Here is a 20,767-nt window from a genome sequence, read left to right as displayed (position 1 = left end):
TGAGTGTTGTATTCAATCCTGATGCAATTTCTGTGTTTCATCAACACTCTGATAGTCCACACATTACAGATTGCCCCCAGATGTGCATCGGAATCTTCTACTGGTCTTCCAGGGAACGATCAAAGCGTAAACTGTTTGAGACATTACTCCCATGGAGGGAAGTGCGCATGGTGACTGTTGTATTCAATCCCGATGCAATTTCTGTGTTTCATCAACACTTTGAAGGTCCACAGATGACAGAAGGGCTCCAGATGTGCATCGGAAACTACTACTGGTCTTCCAGGAAACGATCAAAGCGTAGACTGTTTGAGACATTACTCCCATGGAGGAAAGTGCGCATGGTGAGTGTTGTATTCAATCCCGATGCAATTTGTCTGTTTCATCAACACTCTGATAGTTCACAGATTACAGAATGATTCCAGATGTGCATCGGAAACTACTACTGGTCCTACAGGAATCGATCAAAGCGTAGTATGTTTGAGACATTACTCCCATGGAGGAAAGTGCGCATGGTGACTGTTGTGTTCAATCCCACGGCAATATCTGTGTTTCATCAACTCTTTGAAGGTCCACAGATTACAGAAAGCCTCCAGATGTGCATCGGAAACTACTACTGGTCTTCCAGGAAACGATAAAAGCGTAGACTCTTTGACACATTACTCCCATGGAGGAACGTGCTCATGGTGACTGTTGTATTCAATCCCGATGCAATTTCTGTGTTTCTACAACACTCTGATAGTCCACAGATTACAGAATGACACCAGATATGCATCGGAAACAACTACTGGTCATCCAGGGCACGATCGAAGCGTAAACTGTTTGAGACATTGCTCCCATGGAGGAAAGTGCGCATGATGACTGTTGTATTCAATCCCGATGCAATTTCTGTGTTTCATCAACACTTTGGAGGTCCACAGATTACAGAATGCCTTCAGATGTGCATCGGAAACTACTACTGGTATTGCAGGGAACGATCAATGCGTAGACTATTTGACACGATATTCCCATGGAGGAAAGTGCGCATGGTTTCTGTTGTATTCAATCCCGATGCAATATCTGTGTTTCATCAACACTCTGATACTGCACACATTACAGAATGCCCAGAGATGTGCATCGGAAACTTTTACTGGTCTTCCAGGAAACGATCAAAGCGTAAATGTTTGAGACATTACTCCCACGGAGGAAAGTGCGCATGGTGACTGTTGTATTTAACCAAGATGCAATTTCTGTGTTTCATCAACACTCTGATAGTCCACAGATTATAGAATACCTCCAGATGTGCATCGGAAACTACTACTGGTCTTCCAGGGAACAATGAAAGCGTAGACTGTTTGAGACATTACTCCCATGGACGAAAGTGCGCATGGTGACTGTTGCATTCAATCCCGCGGCAATTACTGTGTTTCATCAACACTTTGAAGGTCCACAGATTACAGAATTCCTCCAGATGTGCTTCGGGATCTACTACTGGTCTTCCAGGAAACGATCAAAGCGTAGACTGTTTGAGACATTACTCCCATGGAGGAAAGTGCGCATGGTGACTGTTGTATACAATCCCGCGGCAATTACTGTGTTTCATCAACACTTTGAAGGTCCACAGATTACAGAATGCCTCCAGATGTGCATCGGAAACTACTACTGGTCCAACAGGAATCGATCAAAGCGTAGTATGTTTGAGACATTACTCCCATGGAGGAAAGTGCGCATGGTGACTGTTGTATTCAATCCCACGGCAATATCTGTGTTTCATCAACACTTTGAAGGTCCACAGATTACAGAAAGCCTCCAGATGTGCATCGGAAACTACTACTGGTCTTCCAGGAAACGATAAAAGCGTAGACTGTTTGAGACATAACTCCCATGGAGGAACGAGCTTATGGTGACTGTTGTATTCAATCCCGATGCAATTTCTGTGTTTCAACAACACTCTGACAGTCCACAGATTACAGAATGACAGCAGATGTGCATCGGAAACTACTACTGGTCTTCCAGGGAACAATCAACGCGTAGACTGTTTGAGACATTACTCCCATGGAGGAATGTGCGCATTGTGACTGCTGTATTCAATCTCGATGCAATTTCTGTGTTTCATTAACACTTTGAAGGTCCACAGATTACAGAATTCCTCCAGATGTGCATCATAATCTACCACTGGTCTTCCAGGAAACGATCAAAGCGTAGACTATTTGAAACATTACTCCCATGGAGGGAAGTGCGCATGGTGACTTGTTATCAATCCCGATGCAATTTCTGTGTTTAAGCAACACTTTGAAGGGCCACAGATTACAGAATGCCTCCAAGTGTGCATCGGAAACTACTACTGGTCCTCCAGGAAACGATCAAAGCGTAGACTGTTTGAGACATTACTCCCATGGAGGAAAGTGTGCTTGGTGACTGTTGTATTTAATCCCACGGCAATTTCTGTTTTTCATCAACACATTGAAATTCCACAGATTACAGAATTTCTCCAGATGTGCATCGGAAACTACTACTGTTCATGCAGGGAACGATCAAAGCGTAGACTGCTTGACACATTACTCCCATGGAGGAAAGTGCGCATGGTGAGTGTTGTATTCAATCCTGATGCAATTTCTGTGTTTCATCAACACTCTGATAGTCCACACATTACAGAATGCCCCCAGATGTGCATCGGAATCTTCTACTGGTCTTCCAGGGAACGATCAAAGCGTAAATTATTTGAGACAATACTCCCATGGAGGGAAGTGCGCATGGTGACTGTTGTATTCAATCCCGATGAAATTTCTGTGTTTCATCAACACTCTGATAGTCCACACATTACAGAATGCCCCCAGATGTGCATCGGAATCTTCTACTGGTCTTCCAGGGAACAATCAAAGCGTAGACTGTTTGAGACATTACTCCCATGGAGGAAAGTGCGCATTGTGACTGTTGTATTCAATCCCGATGCAATTTCTGTGTTTCATCAACACTCTGATAGTCCACAGATTACAGAATGCCTAGAGATGTGCATCGGAAACTACTACAGGTCTTCCAGGGAACGATCAAAGCGTAGACTGTTTGAGACAATATTCACATGGAGGAAAGTGCGCATGGTGACTGTTGTATTCAATCCCCATGCATTTTCTGTGTTTCATCAACACTTTGAAGGTCCACAGATTACGGAATGTCTACAGATGAGCATCGGAGACTACTCCTGGTCCTCCAGGTAACGATCAAAGCGTAGACTGTTTGAGACATTACCCCCATGGAAGAAAGTGCGCATGGTGACTTTTGTATTCAATCCCACGGCAATTTCTGGGTTTGATCAACACTTTGAAGGTCCAAAGATTACAGAATTCCTGCAGATGTGCATCGGAAACTACTACTGTTCATGCAGGGAACGATCAAATCGTAGACTGTTTGAGACATTACTCCCATGGAGGAAAGTGCGCATGGTGACTGTTGTATTCAATCCCGATGCAATTTCTGTGTTTCATCAACACTCTGATAGTCCACACATTACAGAATCCCCCCAAGGTGTGCATCGGAAACTACTACTGGTCTTCAAGGGAACGATCAAAGCGTAAACTGTTTGAGACATTACTCCCATGGAGGAAAGTGCGCATGGTGACTGTTGTATTCAATCCCGATGCAATTTCTGCGTTTCATCAACACTTTGAAGGTCCACAGATTACAGAATTCCTCCAGATGTGCATCGGAATCTACTATTGGTCTTCCAGGAAACAATCAAAGCGTAGACTGTTTGAGACATTACTCCCATGGAGGAAAGTGCGCATGGTGTCTGTTGTATTCAATCCAGCGGCAATTTCTGTGATTCATCAACACTTTGAAGGTCCACAGATTACAGAATGCCTCCAGATGTGCATCGGAAACTACTACTGGCCTTGCAGGGAACCATCAAAGCGTAGACTGTTTGAGACATTACTCCCATGGAGGAAAGTGCGCATGGTGAGTGTTGTATTCAATCCTGATGCAATTTCTGTGTTTCATCAACACTCTGATAGTCCACACATTACAGAATGCCCCCAGATGTGCATCGGAATCTTCTACTGGTCTTCCAGGGAACGATCAAAGCGTAAACTATTTGAGACAATACTCCCATGGAGGGAAGTGCGCATGGTGACTGTTGAATTCAATCCCGATGAAATTTCTGTGTTTCATCAACACTCTGATAGTCCACACATTACAGAATACCCCCAGATGTGCATCGGAATCTTCTACTGGTCTTCCAGGGAACAATGAAAGCGTAGTCTGTTTGAGACATTACTCCCATGGAGGAAAGTGCGCATTGTGACTGTTGTATTCAATCCCGATGCAATTTCTGTGTTTCATCAACACTCTGATAGTCCACAGATTACAGAATGCCTAAAGATGTGCATCGGAAACTACTACAGGTCTTCCAGGGAACGATCAAAGCGTAGACTGTTTGAGACAATATTCACATGGAGGAAAGTGCGCATGGTGACTGTTGTATTCAATCCCCATGCATTTTCTGTGTTTCATCAACACTTTGAAGGTCCACAGATTACGGAATGTCTACAGATGAGCATCGGAGACTACTCCTGGTCCTCCAGGTAACGATCAAAGCGTAGACTGTTTGAGACATTACCCCCATGGAAGAAAGTGCGCATGGTGACTTTTGTATTCAATCCCACGGCAATTTCTGGGTTTGATCAACACTTTGAAGGTCCAAAGATTACAGAATTCCTGCAGATGTGCATCGGAAACTACTACTGTTCATGCAGGGAACGATCAAAGCGTAGACTGTTTGAGACATTACTCCCATGGAGGAAAGTGCGCATGGTGACTGTTGTATTCAATCCCGATGCAATTTCTGTGTTTCATCAACACTCTGATAGTCCACACATTACAGAATCCCCCCAAGGTGTGCATCGGAAACTACTACTGGTCTTCAAGGGAACGATCAAAGCGTAAACTGTTTGAGACATTACTCCCATGGAGGAAAGTGCGCATGGTGACTGTTGTATTCAATCCCGATGCAATTTCTGCGTTTCATCAACACTTTGAAGGTCCACAGATTACAGAATTCCTCCAGATGTGCATCGGAATATACTATTGGTCTTCCAGGAAACAATCAAAGCGTAGACTGTTTGAGACATTACTCCCATGGAGGAAAGTGCGCATGGTGTCTGTTGTATTCAATCCAGCGGCAATTTCTGTGATTCATCAACACTTTGAAGGTCCACAGATTACAGAATGCCTCCAGATGTGCATCGGAAACTACTACTGGCCTTGCAGGGAACGATCAAAGCGTAGACTGTTTGAGACATTACTCCCATGGAGGAAAGTGCGCATGGTGACTGTTGTATTCAATCCCGATGCAATTTCTGTGTTTCATCAATACTCTGATAGACCCCACATTACAGAATGCCCCGAGATGTGCTTCGGAAACTACTACTGGTCTTCCAGGGAACGATCAAAGCGTAAACTGTGTGAGACATTACTCCCATATAGGAAATTGCGCATGGTGACTGTTGTATTCAATCCCGATGCAATATCTGTGTTTCATTAACACTCTGACAGTATACAGATTAAAGAATGACACCAAATGTGCATCGGAAACTACTACTGGTGTTCCGGGGAACGATCAAAGCGTAGACTGCTAGAGACATTATTCCCATGGAAGAAAGTGCGCATGGTGACTGTTCTATTCAATCCCGAAGCAATTTCTGTGTTTCATCAACACTTTGAAGGTCCACAGATTACAGAATGCCTCCAGATGTGCATCGGAAACTACTACTGGTCTTGCAGGTAACGATCAAAGCGTAGACTGTTTGAGACATTACTCCCATGGAGGAATGTGCGCATGGTTACTGTTTTAATCTATCCCGATGCAATTTCTGTGTTTCACCAACACTCTGATAGACCACAGATTACGGAATGACACTAGATTTGCATCGGAAACTACTACTTGTCTTCCAGGGTACGATAAAAGCGTAAACTGTTTGAGACATTACTGTTATGGGGGAAAGTGTGCATGGTGACTGTTGTATTGAATCCCGATGCAATTTCTGCGTTTCATCAACACTTCGAATGTCCACAGATTACACAATGCCTCCAGATGTGCATCGGAAACTGCTACCGGTCTTGCAGGAAAAGACAAAACGTAGACTGTTTGAACCATTACAACCATGGAGGAAAGTGCGAATTTTGACAGTTGTATTCAATCTCGATGCAATATCTGTATTTCATCAACACTCTGATAGTCCACAGATTTCAGAATGCCCCCAGATGTGCATCGGAATCTACTACTGGTCTTCCAGGGAACGATCAAAGCGTAGACTGATTGAGACATTACTCCCATGGAGGAGAGTGCGCATCGTGACTGTTGTATTCAATCCCAATGCAATTTCTGTGTTTCATCAACACTTTGAAGGTCCACAGATTACAGAATACCTCCAGATGTGCTTCAGAAACTACTACTGGTCTTGCAGGGAATGATCAAAACGTAGACTGTTTGAACCATTACACCCATGGAGGAAAGTGCGCATGTTGACTGTTGTATTCAATCCCGATGCAATTTCTGTGTTTCACCAACACTCAGATGGTCCACAGATTGCAGAATCCCCCAGATGTGCATCGGAAACTACTACTGGTCTTCCAGGGAACGATCAAAGCGTAAACAGTTTGAGACATTTCTCCCGTGGAGGAAAGTGCGCATGGGGCCTGTTGTATTCAATCCCGATGCAATTTCTGTGGTTCATCAACACTCCGATAGTCCTCAGATTACAAAATGCCCCCAGATGTGCATCGGAAACTACTACTGGACTTCCAGGGAACGATCAAAGCGTAAACCGTTTGAGACATTTATCCCATGGAGGAAACTGCGCATGGTGACTGTTGTATTCAATCCCGATGCACTTTCTGTGTTTCATCAACACTCTGATAGTCCACACATTACAGAATCCCCCCAAGGTGTGCATCGGAAACTACTACTGGTCTTCAAGGGAACGATCAAAGCGTAAACTGTTTGAGACATTACTCCCATGGAGGAAAGTGCGCATGGTGACTGTTGTATTCAATCCCGATGCAATTTCTGCGTTTCATCAACACTTTGAAGGTCCACAGATTACAGAATTCCTCCAGATGTGCATCGGAATCTACTATTGGTCTTCCAGGAAACAATCAAAGCGTAGACTGTTTGAGACATTACTCCCATGGAGGAAAGTGCGCATGGTGTCTGTTGTATTCAATCCCGCGGCAATTTCTGTGATTCATCAACACTTTGAAGGTCCACAGATTACAGAATGCCTCCAGATGTGCATCGGAAACTACTACTGGCCTTGCAGGGAACGATCAAAGCGTAGACTGTTTGAGACATTACTCCCATGGAGGAAAGTGCGCATGGTGACTGTTGTATTCAATCCCGATGCAATTTCTGTGTTTCATCAATACTCTGATAGACCCCACATTACAGAATGCCCCGAGATGTGCTTCGGAAACTACTACTGGTCTTCCAGGAAACGATCAAAGCGTAAACTGTTTGAGACATTACTCCCATATAGGAAATTGCGCATGGTGACTGTTGTATTCAATCCCGATGCAATATCTGTGTTTCATTAACACTCTGACAGTATACAGATTAAAGAATGACACCAAATGTGCATCGGAAACTACTACTGGTGTTCCGGGGAACGATCAAAGCGTAGACTGCTAGAGACATTATTCCCATGGAAGAAAGTGCGCATGGTGACTGTTCTATTCAATCCCGAAGCAATTTCTGTGTTTCATCAACACTTTGAAGGTCCACAGATTACAGAATGCCTCCAGATGTGCATCGGAAACTACTACTGGTCTTGCAGGTAACGATCAAAGCGTAGACTGTTTGAGACATTACTCCCATGGAGGAATGTGCGCATGGTTACTGTTTTAATCTATCCCGATGCAATTTCTGTGTTTCACCAACACTCTGATAGACCACAGATTACGGAATGACACTAGATTTGCATCGGAAACTACTACTTGTCTTCCAGGGTACGATAAAAGCGTAAACTGTTTGAGACATTACTGTTATGGAGGAAAGTGTGCATGGTGACTGTTGTATTGAATCCCGATGCAATTTCTGCGTTTCATCAACACTTTGAATGTCCACAGATTACACAATGCCTCCAGATGTGCATCGGAAACTGCTACCGGTCTTGCAGGAAAAGACAAAACGTAGACTGTTTGAACCATTACAACCATGGAGGAAAGTGCGAATTTTGACAGTTGTATTCAATCTCGATGCAATATCTGTATTTCATCAACACTCTGATAGTCCACAGATTTCAGAATGCCCCCAGATGTGCATCGGAATCTACTACTGGTCTTCCAGGGAACGATCAAAGCGTAGACTGATTGAGACATTACTCCCATGGAGGAGAGTGCGCATCGTGACTGTTGTATTCAATCCCAATGCAATTTCTGTGTTTCATCAACACTTTGAAGGTCCACAGATTACAGAATACCTCCAGATGTGCTTCAGAAACTACTACTGGTCTTGCAGGGAATGATCAAAACGTAGACTGTTTGAACCATTACACCCATGGAGGAAAGTGCGATTGTTGACTGTTGTATTCAATCCCGATGCAATATCTGTGTTTCACCAACACTCAGATGGTCCACAGATTACAGAATCCCCCAGATGTGCATCGGAAACTACTACTGGTCTTCCAGGGAACGATCAAAGCGTAAACTGTTTGAGACATTTCTCCCGTGGAGGAAAGTGCGCATGGGGCCTGTTGTATTCAATCCCGATGCAATTTCTGTGGTTCATCAACACTCCGATAGTCCTCAGATTACAAAATGCCCCCAGATGTGCATCGGAAACTAGTACTGGACTTCCAGGGAACGATCAAAGCGTAAACCGTTTGAGACATTTATCCCATGGAGGAAACTGCGCATGGTGACTGTTGTATTCAATCCCGATGCACTTTCTGTGTTTCATCAACACTCCGATAGTCCACACATTACAGAATGCCCCCAGATGTGCATCGGAAACTACTACTGGTCTTCCAGGGAACGATCGAAGCGTAAACTGTTTGAGATATTTCTCCCATGGAAGAAAGTGCGCATGGTGAATGTTGCATTCAATCCCGATGCAATGTATGTGTTTCATCAACACTCTGATAGTCCACACATTACAGAATGCCCCCAGATGTGCATCGGAAACTACTACTGGTCTTCCAGGGAACGATCAAAGCGTAGACAGTTTGAGACATTACTCCCATGGAGGAAAGTGCGCATGGTGACCGTTGTATTCAATCCCGATGCAATTTCTGTGTTCCATCAACACTTTGAAGGTCCGCAGATTACAGAATGCCTCCAGATGTGCATCGGAAAATACTACTGGTCCTCCAGGAAACGATCAAAGCGTAGACTGTTTGAGACATTACTCCCATGGAGGAAAGTGCGCATGGTGATTGTTGTATACAATCCCGCGGCAAATTCTGTGTTTCATCAACACTTTGAAGGGCCATAGATTACAGAATGCCTCCAGATGTACATCGGAAACTACTACTGGTCGTCCAGGGAACGATCAAAGCGTACACTGTTTGAGACATTTCTCCCATGGAGGAAAGTGCGCATGGTGACTGTTGTATTCAATCCCGATGCAATTTATGTGTTTCATCAACACTCTGATAGTCCAAAGATTACAGAATGCCTAAGGATGTGCATCGGAAACCACTACTGGTCTTCCAAGGAACGATCAAATCGTAGCATGTTTGAGACATTACTCCCATGGAGGACAGTGCGCATGTTGACTGTTGTATTCCATCCCGATCCAATTTCTGTGTTTCATCAACACTTTGAAGGTCCACAGATTACAGAAAGCCTCCAGATGTGCATCGAACGAACTACTGGTCTTCCAGGAAACGATCAAAGCGTAGACTGTTTGAGACATTACTCCCATGGGGGAAAGTGCGCATGGTGACTGTTCTATTCAATCCCGATGCAATTTCTGTGTTTCAACAACACTCTGATAGTCCACAGATTACAGAATGACACCAGATGTGCATCGGAAACTACTACTGGTCTTCCAGGGAACGATCAAAGCGTAGACCGTTTGAGACATTACTCCCATGGAGGAAAGTGCGCATAGTGACTCTTATATTCAATCCCGATGCAATTTCTGTGTTTCATCAAAACTTTGAAGGTCCACAGATTACAGAATGCCTCCAGATGTGCATCGGAAACTACTACTGGTCTTCCAGGAAACGATCAAACCGTAGACTGTTTGAGACATTACTCCCATGGAGGAAAGTGCGCATGGTGTCTGTTGTATTCAATCCCGATGCAATTTCTGTGTTTCATCAACACTCTGATAGTCCACACACTACAGAATGCCCCCAGATTGCATCGGAAACCACTACTGGTCATCCAGGTAACAATCAAAGCCTAAACTGTTTGAGACATTACTCCCATGGAGGAATGTGCGCATGGTGACTGTTGTATTCAATCCCGATGCAATCTATGTGTTTCATCAACAATTTGAAGGGCCACAGATTACAGAATGCCTCCAGATGTGCATCGGAAACTACTACTGGTCTTGCAAGGCACATTCAAAACGTAGACTGTTTGAACCATTACACCCATGGAGGAAAGTGCACATGTTGACTGTTGTATTCAATCAAGACGCAATTTCTGTGTTTCATCAACACTCTGATAGACCACACATTACAGAATGCCCCAAGATGTGCATCGGAAACTACTACTGGTCTTCCAGGGAACGATCAAAGCGTAAACTGTTTGAGACATTACTCCCATATAGGAAACTGCGCATGGTGACTGTTGTATTAAATCCCGATGCAATATCTGTGTTTCATCAACACTCTGAGAGTATACAGATTAAAGAATGACACCAGATGTGCATCGGAAACTACTACTGGTGTTCCAGGGAACGATCAAAGCGTAGACTGCTTGAGTCATTATTCCCATGGAGGAAAGTGCGCATGGTGAATGTTCTATTCAATCCCGAGGCAATATCTGTGTTTCATCAACACTTTGAAGGTAGACAGATTACAGAATGCCTCCAGATGTGCATCGGAAACTACTACTGGTCTTGCAGGTAACGATCAAAGCGTAGACTGTTTGAGACATTACTCCCATGGAGGAATGTGCGCATGGTTACTGTTTTAATCTATCCCGATGCAATTTCTGTGTTTCACCAACACCCTGAGAGTCCACAGATTACGGAATGACACCAGATGTGCATCGGAAGCCACTACTTGTCTTCCAGGGTACGATAAGAGCGTAAACTGTTTGAGACATTACTGTTATGGAGGAAAGTGCGCATGGTGACTGTTGTATTGAATCCCGATGCAATTTCTGCGTTTCATCAACACTTTGAAGGTCCACAGATTACAGAATGCCTCCCGATGTGCATCGGAAACTACTACCGGTCTTGCAGGAAACGATCAAAACGTAGACTGTTTGAACCATTACATCCATGGAGGAAAGTGCTAATTTTGACTCTTGTATTCAATCCCGATGAAATTTGTGTGTTTCGTCAACACTCTGATAGTCCACAGATTACAGAATGCCCCCAGATGTGCATCGGAAACTACTACTGGTCTTCCAGGGAACGATCAAAGCGTAGACTGTTTGTGACATTACTCCCATGGAGGAAAGTGCGCATGGTGACTGTTTTATTCTATCCCGATGCAATTTCTGAGTTTCATCAACACTCTGATAGTCCACAGATTACAGAATGCCCCCAGATGTGCATCGGAAACTACTACTGGTCTTCCAGGGAACGATCGAAGCGTAAACTGTTTGAGATATTTTTCGCATGGAAGAAAATGCGCATGGTGACTGTTGCATTCAATCCCGATGCAATGTATGTGTTTCATCAACACTCTGATAGTCCACACATTACAGAATGCCCCCAGATGTGCATCGGAAACTACTACTGGTCTTCCGGGGAACGATCAAAGCGTAGACTGTTTGAGACATTACTCCCATGGAGGAAAGTGCGCATGGTGACCGTTGTATTCAATCCCGATGCAATTTCTGTGTTTCATCAACACTTTGAAGGTCCGCAGATTACAGAATGCCTCCAGATGTGCATCGGAAAATACTACTGGTCCTCCAGGAAACGATCAAAGCGTAGACTGTTTGAGACATTACTCCCATGGAGGAAAGTGCACATGGTGATTGTTGTATACAATCCCGCGGTAAATTCTGTGTTTCATCAACACTTTGAAGGGCCATAGATTACAGAATGCCTCCAGATGTACATCGGAAACTACTACTGGTCGTCCAGGGAACGATCAAAGCGTACACAGTTTGAGACATTACTCCCATGGAGGAAAGTGCGCATGGTGACTGTTGTATTCAATCTCGAAGCAATATCTGTGTTTCATCAACACTCTGAGTGTATACAGATTAAAGAATGGCACCAGATGTGCATCGGAAACTACTACTGGTGTTCCAGAAAACGATCAAAGCGTAGACTGCTTGAGACATTATTCCCATGGAGGAAAGTGCGCATGGTGACTGTTCTATTCAATCCCGAGGCAATTTCTGTGTTTCATCAACAATTTGAAGGTCCACAGATTACAGAATGCCCCCAGATGTGCATCGGAAACTACTACTGGTCTTCGAGGGAACGATCAAAGCGTAAACTGTTTGAGACATTTCTCCCATGGAGGAAAGTGCGCGTGGTGACTGTTTTATTCTATCCCGATGCAATTTCTGTGTTTCATCAACACTCTGATAGTCCACAGATTACGGAATGAAACCAGACGTGCATCCGAAACTACTACTTGTCTTCCAGGGAACGATGAAAGCGTAGACTGATTGAGACATTACTCCCATGGAGGAAAGTGCGCATCGTGACTGTTGTATTCAATCCCAATGCAATTTCTGTGTTTCATCAACACTTTGAAGGTCCACAGATTACAGAATACCTCCAGATGTGCTTCAGAAACTACTACTGGTCTTGCAGGGAATGATCATAACGTAGACTGTTTGAACCATTACACCCATGGAGGAAAGTGCGCATGTTGACTGTTGTATTCAATCCCGATGCAATTTCTGTGTTTCACCAACACTCTGATAGTCCACAGATTACAGAATCCCCCTGATGTGCATCGGAAACTACTACTGGTCTTCCAGGGAACGATCAAAGCGTAAACTGTTTGAGACATATCTCCCATTGAGGAAAGTGCGCATGGGGCCTGTTGTATTCAATCCCGATGCTATTTCTGTGTTTCATCAACACTCCGATAGTCCACAGATTACAAAATGCCCACAGATGTGCATCGGAAACTACTACTGGTCTTCCAGGGAACGATCAAAGCGTAAACTGTTTGAGGCATTTATCCCATGGAGGAAAGTGCGCATGGTGACTGTTGTATTCAATCCCGATGCAGTTTCTGTGTTTCATCAACACTCTGATAGTCCACACATTACAGAATGCCACCAGATGTGCATCGGAAACTACTACTGGTCTTCAAGGGAACGATCAAAGCGTAGACTGTTTGTGACATTACTCCCATGGAGGAAAGTGCGCATGGTGACTGTTGTATTCAATCCCGATGCAATTTCTGTGTTTCATCAACACGTTGAAGATAAACAGATTACAGAATGCCTCCAGATGTGCATCGGAAACTACTACTGGTGTTGCAAGGAATATTCAAAACGTAGACTGTTTGAACCATTACACCCATAGAGGAAAGTGCGCATGTTGACTGTTGTATTCAATCATGAAGTAATTTCTGTGTTTCATCAACACTCTGATAGTCCACAGATTACAGAATGCCCCCAGATGTGCATCGGAAACTACTACCGGTCTTCCAGGGAATGATCGAAGCGTAAACTGTTTGAGATATTACTCCCATGGAGGAAAGTGCGCATGGTGACTGTTGCATTCAATCCCGATGGAATTTATGTGTTTCATCAACACTCTGATAGTCCACACATTACAGAATGCCCCCAGATGTGCATCGGAAACTACTACTGGACTTCCAGGGAACGATCAAAGCGTAGACTGTTTGAGACATTACTCCCATGGAGGAAAGTGCGCATGGTGACCGTTGTATTCAATCCCGATGCAATTTCTGTGTTTCATCAACACTTTGAAGGTCCGCAGATTACAGAATGCCTCCAGATGTGCATCGGAAAATACTACTGGTCCTCCAGGAAACGATCAAAACGTAGACTGTTTGAGACATTACTCCCATGGAGGAAAGTGCTCATGGTGGTTGTTGTATACAATCCCGCGGCAAATTCTGTGTTTCATCAACACTTTGAAGGGCCATAGATTACAGAATGCCTCCAGATGTACATCGGAAACTACTACTGGTCGTCCAGGGAAAGATCAAAGCGTAGACTGTTTAAGACATTACTCCCATGGAGGAAAGTGCGCATGGTGACTGTTGTATTCAATCCCGATGCAATTTGTGTGTTTCATCAACACTTTGAAGGTCCACAGATTACAGAATGCCTCCAGATGTGCATCGAAAACAACTACTGGTCTTCCAGGAAACGATCAAAGCGTAGACTGTTTGAGACATTACTCACATGGAGGAAAGTGCGCATGGTGACTGTTCTATTCAATCCCGATGCAATTTCTGTGTTTCAACAACACTCTGATAGTCCACAGATTACAGAATGACACCAGATGTGCATCGGAAACTACTACTGGTCTTGCAGCGAACGATCAAAGCATAGTCTATGTGAGACATTTCTTCCATGGAGGAAAGTGCACATGGTGTCTTTTGTATTCAATCCAGATGCCATTTCTGTGTTTCATCAACTCTCTGATAGTCCACACATTACAGAATGCCCCAAGACGTGCATCGGAAACTGCTACTGGTCTTCCAGGGAACGATCAAAGCGTAGACTGTTTGAGACATTACTCCCATGGAGGAAAGTGCGCATGGTGACTGTTGTATTCAATCCCGATGGCATATCTGTGTTTCATCAACACTTTGGAGGTCCACAGATTACAGAATGCCTCCTGATGTGCATTGGGAACTACTACTGGTCTTCCAGGGAACGATCAAAGAGTAGACTGTTTGAGACATTACTCCCATGGAGGAAAGTTCGCATGTTGACCGTTGTATTCAATCCCGATGCAATTTATGTGTTTCATCAACACTCTGATAGTCCACACATTACAGAATGCCCCCAGTTGTGCATCGGAAACTACTACTGGTCTTCCAGGGATCGATCAAAGCGTAGACTGTTTGAGACATTACTCCCATGGAGGAATGAGCGCATGGGGATTGTTGTACTCAATCCCGGTGCAATTTCTGTGTTTCTATGAGACTCTGATGGGCCACAGATTACAGAATGCCTCCCGATGTGCATCTGAAACTTCTACTGGTCTTCCAGGGAACGTTCAAAGAGTAGACTGCTTGAGACATTACTCCCATTGAGGAAAATTGCGCATGGTGACTGTTGTATTCAATCAAAATGCTATTTCTGTGTTTCAACAACGCTCTGATAGTCCACACATTACAGAATGCCCCCAGATGTTCATCGGAAACTACTACTAATCTTCCAGGGAACGATCAAAGCGTAGACTGTTTGAGAAATTACTCCCATGGAGTAAAATTGCGCTTGGTGACTGTTGCATTTAATCCCGATGCAATTTCTGTGTTTCAATAACGCTCTGATAGTCCACACATTGCAGAAATCCCCCAGAAGTTCATCGGAAACTACTACTAGTCTTCCAGGGAACGATCAAATCGTAAACTGTTTGAGACATTACTCCCATGGAGGAAAGTGCGCATGGCAACTGTTGTATTCAATCCCGATGCAATTTCTGTGTTTCATCAACACTCTGATAGTCCACAGATTACAGAATGCCCCCAGATGTGCATCGGAAACTACTACTGGTCTTCCAGGGAACAATCAAATCGTAGACTGTTTGAGACACTACTCCCATGGAGGAAAGTGGGCATTGTGACTGTTGTATTCAATCCCGATGCAATTTCTGTGTTTCATCAACACTCTGATAGTCCACACATTACAGAATGCCTCCAGATGTGCATCGGAAACTACTACTGGTGTTCCAGGGAACGATCAAAGCGTAGACTGTTTGAGAGATTACTCCCATTGAGGAAAATTGCGCATGGTGACTGTTGAATTCAATCCAGATACAATTTCTGTGTTTCTACAACACTCTGATAGTCCACAGATAACAGAATGCATCCAGATGTGCATCGGAAACTACTACTGGTCTTCCAGGGAACAATCAAAGAGTAGACTGCTTGAGACATTACTCACCATGGAGGAAAATTGCGCATGGTGACTGTTGTATTCAATCCCGATGCAATTTCTGTGTTTCATCAACACTTTGAAGGTCCACAGATTACATAATGCCTCCAGATGAGCATCGGAAACTACTACTGGTCCTCCAGGAAATGCTCAAAGCGTAGACTGTTTGTGACATTACTCCCATGGAGGAAAGTGCGCATGGTGACTGTTTTATTCTATCCCGATTCAATTTCTGTGTTTCATCAACACTCTGATAGTCCACAGATTACGGAATGACACCAGACGTGCATCCGAAACTACTACTTGTCTTCCAGGGAACGATAAAAGCGTAGACTGATTGAGACATTACTCCCATTGAGGAAAGTGCGCATCGTGACTGTTTTTATTCAATCCCAATGCAATTTCTGTGTTTCATCATCACTTTGAAGGTCCACAGATGTGCTTCAGAAACTACTACTGGTCTTGCAGGGAATGATCAAAACGTAAACTGTTTGAACCATTACACCCATGGAGGAAAGTGCGCATGTTGACTGTTGCATTCAATCCCAATGCAATTTCTGTGTATCACCAACACTCTGATAGTCCACAGATTACAGAATCCCCCAGATGTGCATGGGAAACTACTACTGGTCTTCCAGGGAACGATCAAAGCGTAAACTGTTTGAGACATTTCTCCCATGGAGGAAAGTGCGCATGGAGCCTGTTGTATTCAATCCCGATGCAATTACTGTGTTTCATCAACACTCCGATGGTCCACAGATTACAAAATGCCCCCAGATGTGCATCGGAAACTACTACTGGTCTTCCAGGGAACGATCAAAGCGTAAACTGTTTGAGACATTTATCCCATGGAGGAAAGTGCGCATGGTGACTGTTGTATTCAATCCCGATGCACTTTCTGTGTTTCATCAACACTCTGATAGTCCACACATTACAGAATGCCCCCAGATGTGCATCGGAAACTACTACTGGTCTTCCAGGGAACGATCAAAGCGTAGACTGTTTGAGACATTACTCCCAAGGAGGAAAGTGCGCATGGTGACTGTTGTAATCAATCCCGATGCAATTTCTGTGTTTCATCAACACTTTGAAGGGAGATAGATTACAGAATGCCTCCAGATGTACATCGGAAACTACTACTGGTCGTCCAGGGAACGATCAAAGCGTACACTGTTTGAGACATTAGTCCCATGGAGGAACGTGCGCATGGTGACTGTTCTATTCAATCCCGATGCAGTTTCTGTGTTTCAACAACACTCTGATAGTCCACAGATTACAGAATGACACCAGATGTGCATCGGAAACTACTACCGGTCTTCCAGGGAACGATCAAAGCGTAGACTGCTTGAGTCATTATTCCCATGGAGGAAAGTGCGCATGGTGACTGTTCTATTCAATCCCGAGGCAATTTCTGTGTTTCATCAACACTCTGATAGTCCACAGATTACAGAATGCCTCCAGATGTGCATCGCAAACTACTACTGGTCTTCCAGGGAACAATCAAATCGTAGACTGTTTGAGACATTACTCCCATGGAGGAAAGTGCGCATTGTGACTGTTGTATTCAATCCCGATGCAATTTCTGTGTTTCTACAACACTCTGATAGTCCACAGATAACAGAATGCATCCAGATGTGCATCGGAAACTACTACTGGTCTTCCAGGGAACAATCAAAGAGTAGATTGCTTGAGACATTACTCCCATGGAGGAAAATTGCGCATGGTAACTGTTGTATTCAATCCCGATGCAATTTCTGTGTTTCATCAACACTTTGAAGGTCCACAGATTACATAATGCCTCCAGATGAGCATCGGAAACTACTACTGGTCCTCCAGGGAACGATCAAGCGTAGACCGTTTGAGACATTACTCCCATGGAGGAAAGTGCGCATTGTGACTGTTATATTCAATCCCGATGCAATTTCTGTGTTTCATCAAAACTTTGAAGGTCCACAGATTACAGAATGCCTCCAGATGTGCATCGAAAACAACTACTGGTCTTCCAGGAAACGATCAAAGCGTAGACTGTTTGAGACATTACTCACATGGAGGAAAGTGCGCATGGTGACTGTTCTATTCAATCCCGATGCAATTTCTGTGTTTCAACAACACTCTGATAGTCCACAGATTACAGAATGACACCAGATGTGCTTCGGAAACTACTACTGGTCCTCCAGGGAACGATCAAAGCGTAGACCGTTTGAGACATTACTCCCATGGAGGAAAGTGCGCATGGTGACTGTTATATTCAATCCCGATGTAATTTCTGTGTTTCATCAAAACTTTGAAGGTCCACAGGTCACAGAATGCCTCCAGACGTGCATCGGAAGCTAATACTGGTCTTCCAGGAAACGATCAAACCGTAGACTGTTTGAGACATTACTCCCATGGAGGAAAGTGCGCATGGTGTCTGTTGTGTTTAATCCCGATTTAATTTCTGTGTTTCATCAACACTCTGATAGTCCACACATTACAGAATGCCCCCAGATGTGCATCGGAAACCACTACTGGTCTTAAAGGGACCGATCAAAGCGTAGACTGTTTGAGACATTACTCCCATGGAGGAAAGTGCGCATGGTGACTGTTGTATTCAATCAAGATGCAATATCTGTGTTTCTTCAACACTCTGATTGTCCACACATTACACAATGCCCCCAGATGTGCATCGGAAACTACTACTGGTCTTCCAGGGAACGATCGAAGCGTAAACAGTTTGAGACATTACTCCCATGGAGGAATGTGCGCATGGTGAATGTTGTATTAAATCCCGATGCAATTTTTGCGTTTCATCAACACTCTGATAGTCCACAGATTACAGAATGCCCCCAGATGTGCATCGGAAACTACTACTGGTCTTGCAGCGAACGATCAAAGCATAGTCTTTTTGAGACATTTCTTCCATGGAGGAAAGTGCACATGGTGTCTTTTGTATTCAATCCAGATGCAATTTCTGTGTTTCATCAACTCTCTGATAGTCCACACATTACAGAATGCCCCAAGACGTGCATCGGAAACTGCTACAGGTCTTCCAGGGAACGATCAAAGCGTAGACTGTTTGAGACATTACTCCCATGGAGGAAAGTGCGCATGGTGACTGTTGTATTCAATCCCGATGGCATATCTGTGTTTCATCAACACTTTTTAGGTCCACAGATTACAGAATGCCTCCTGATGTGCATTGGGAACTACTACTGGTCTTCCAAGGAACGATCAAAGAGTAGACTGTTTGAGACATTACTCCCATGGAGGAAAGTTCGCATGTTGACCGTTGTATTCAATCCCGATGTAATTTATGTGTTTCATCAACACTCTGATAGTCCACACATTACAGAATGCCCCCAGTTGTGCATCGGAAACTACTACTGGTCTTCCAGGGATCGATCAAAGCGTAGACTGTTTGAGACATTACTCCCATGGAAGAAAGAGCGCATGGGGATTGTTGTACTCAATCCCAATGCAATTTCTGTGTTTCTATGAGACTCTGATGGGCCACAGATTACAGAATGCCTCCCGATGTGCATCTGAAACTTCTACTGGTCTTCCAGGGAACGTTCAAAGAGTAGACTGCTTGAGACATTACTCCCATTGAGGAAAATTGCGCATGGTGACTGTTGTATTCAATCAAAATGCTATTTCAGTGTTTCAACAACGCTCTGATAGTCCACACATTACAGAATGCCCCCAGATGTTCATCGGAAACTACTACTAATCTTCCAGGGAACGATCAAAGCGTAGACTGTTTGAGAAATTACTCCCATGGAGTAAAATTGCGCTTGGTGACTGTTGCATTTAATCCCGATGCAATTTCTGTGTTTCAACAACGCTCTGATAGTCCACACATTACAGAAATCCCCCAGAAGTTCATCGGAAACTACTACTAGTCTTCCAGGGAACGATCAAATCGTAAACTGTTTGAGACATTATTCCCATGGAGGAAAGTGCGCATGGCAACTGTTGTATTCAATCCCGATGCAATTTCTGTGTTTCATCAACACTCTGATAGTCCACAGATTACGGAATGACACCAGACGTGCATCCGAAACTACTACTTGTCTTCCAGGGAACGATAAAAGCGTAGACTGATTGAGACATTACTCCCATTGAGGAAAGTGCGCATCGTGACTGTTGTAATCAATCCCGATGCAATTTCTGTGTTTCATCAACACTTTGGAGGTCCACAGTTTACAGAATGCCTCCAAATGTGCATCGGAAACTACTTCTGGTGTTGCAAGGAACATTCAAAACGTAGACTGCTTGAACCATTACACCCATGGAGGAAAGTGCGCATGTTGACTCTTGTATTTAATCATGACGCAATTTCTGTGTTTCATCAACACTCTGATAGTCCACAGATTACAGAATGCCCCCAGATGTGCATCGGAAACTACTACTGGTCTTCCAGGGAACGATCGAAGCGTAAACTGTTTGAGATATTTATCCCATGGAAGAAAGTGCGCATGGTGACTGTTGCATTCAATCCCGATGCAATTTATGTGTTTCATCAACACTCTGATAGTCCACACATTACAGAATGCCCCCAGATGTGCATCGGAAA

Source organism: Schistocerca gregaria, chromosome 7 (genome assembly GCF_023897955.1).
Source record: "Schistocerca gregaria isolate iqSchGreg1 chromosome 7, iqSchGreg1.2, whole genome shotgun sequence".
NCBI classification, from domain to species: domain Eukaryota; kingdom Metazoa; phylum Arthropoda; class Insecta; order Orthoptera; family Acrididae; genus Schistocerca; species Schistocerca gregaria.
This window is presented reverse-complemented; position numbering follows the sequence as displayed.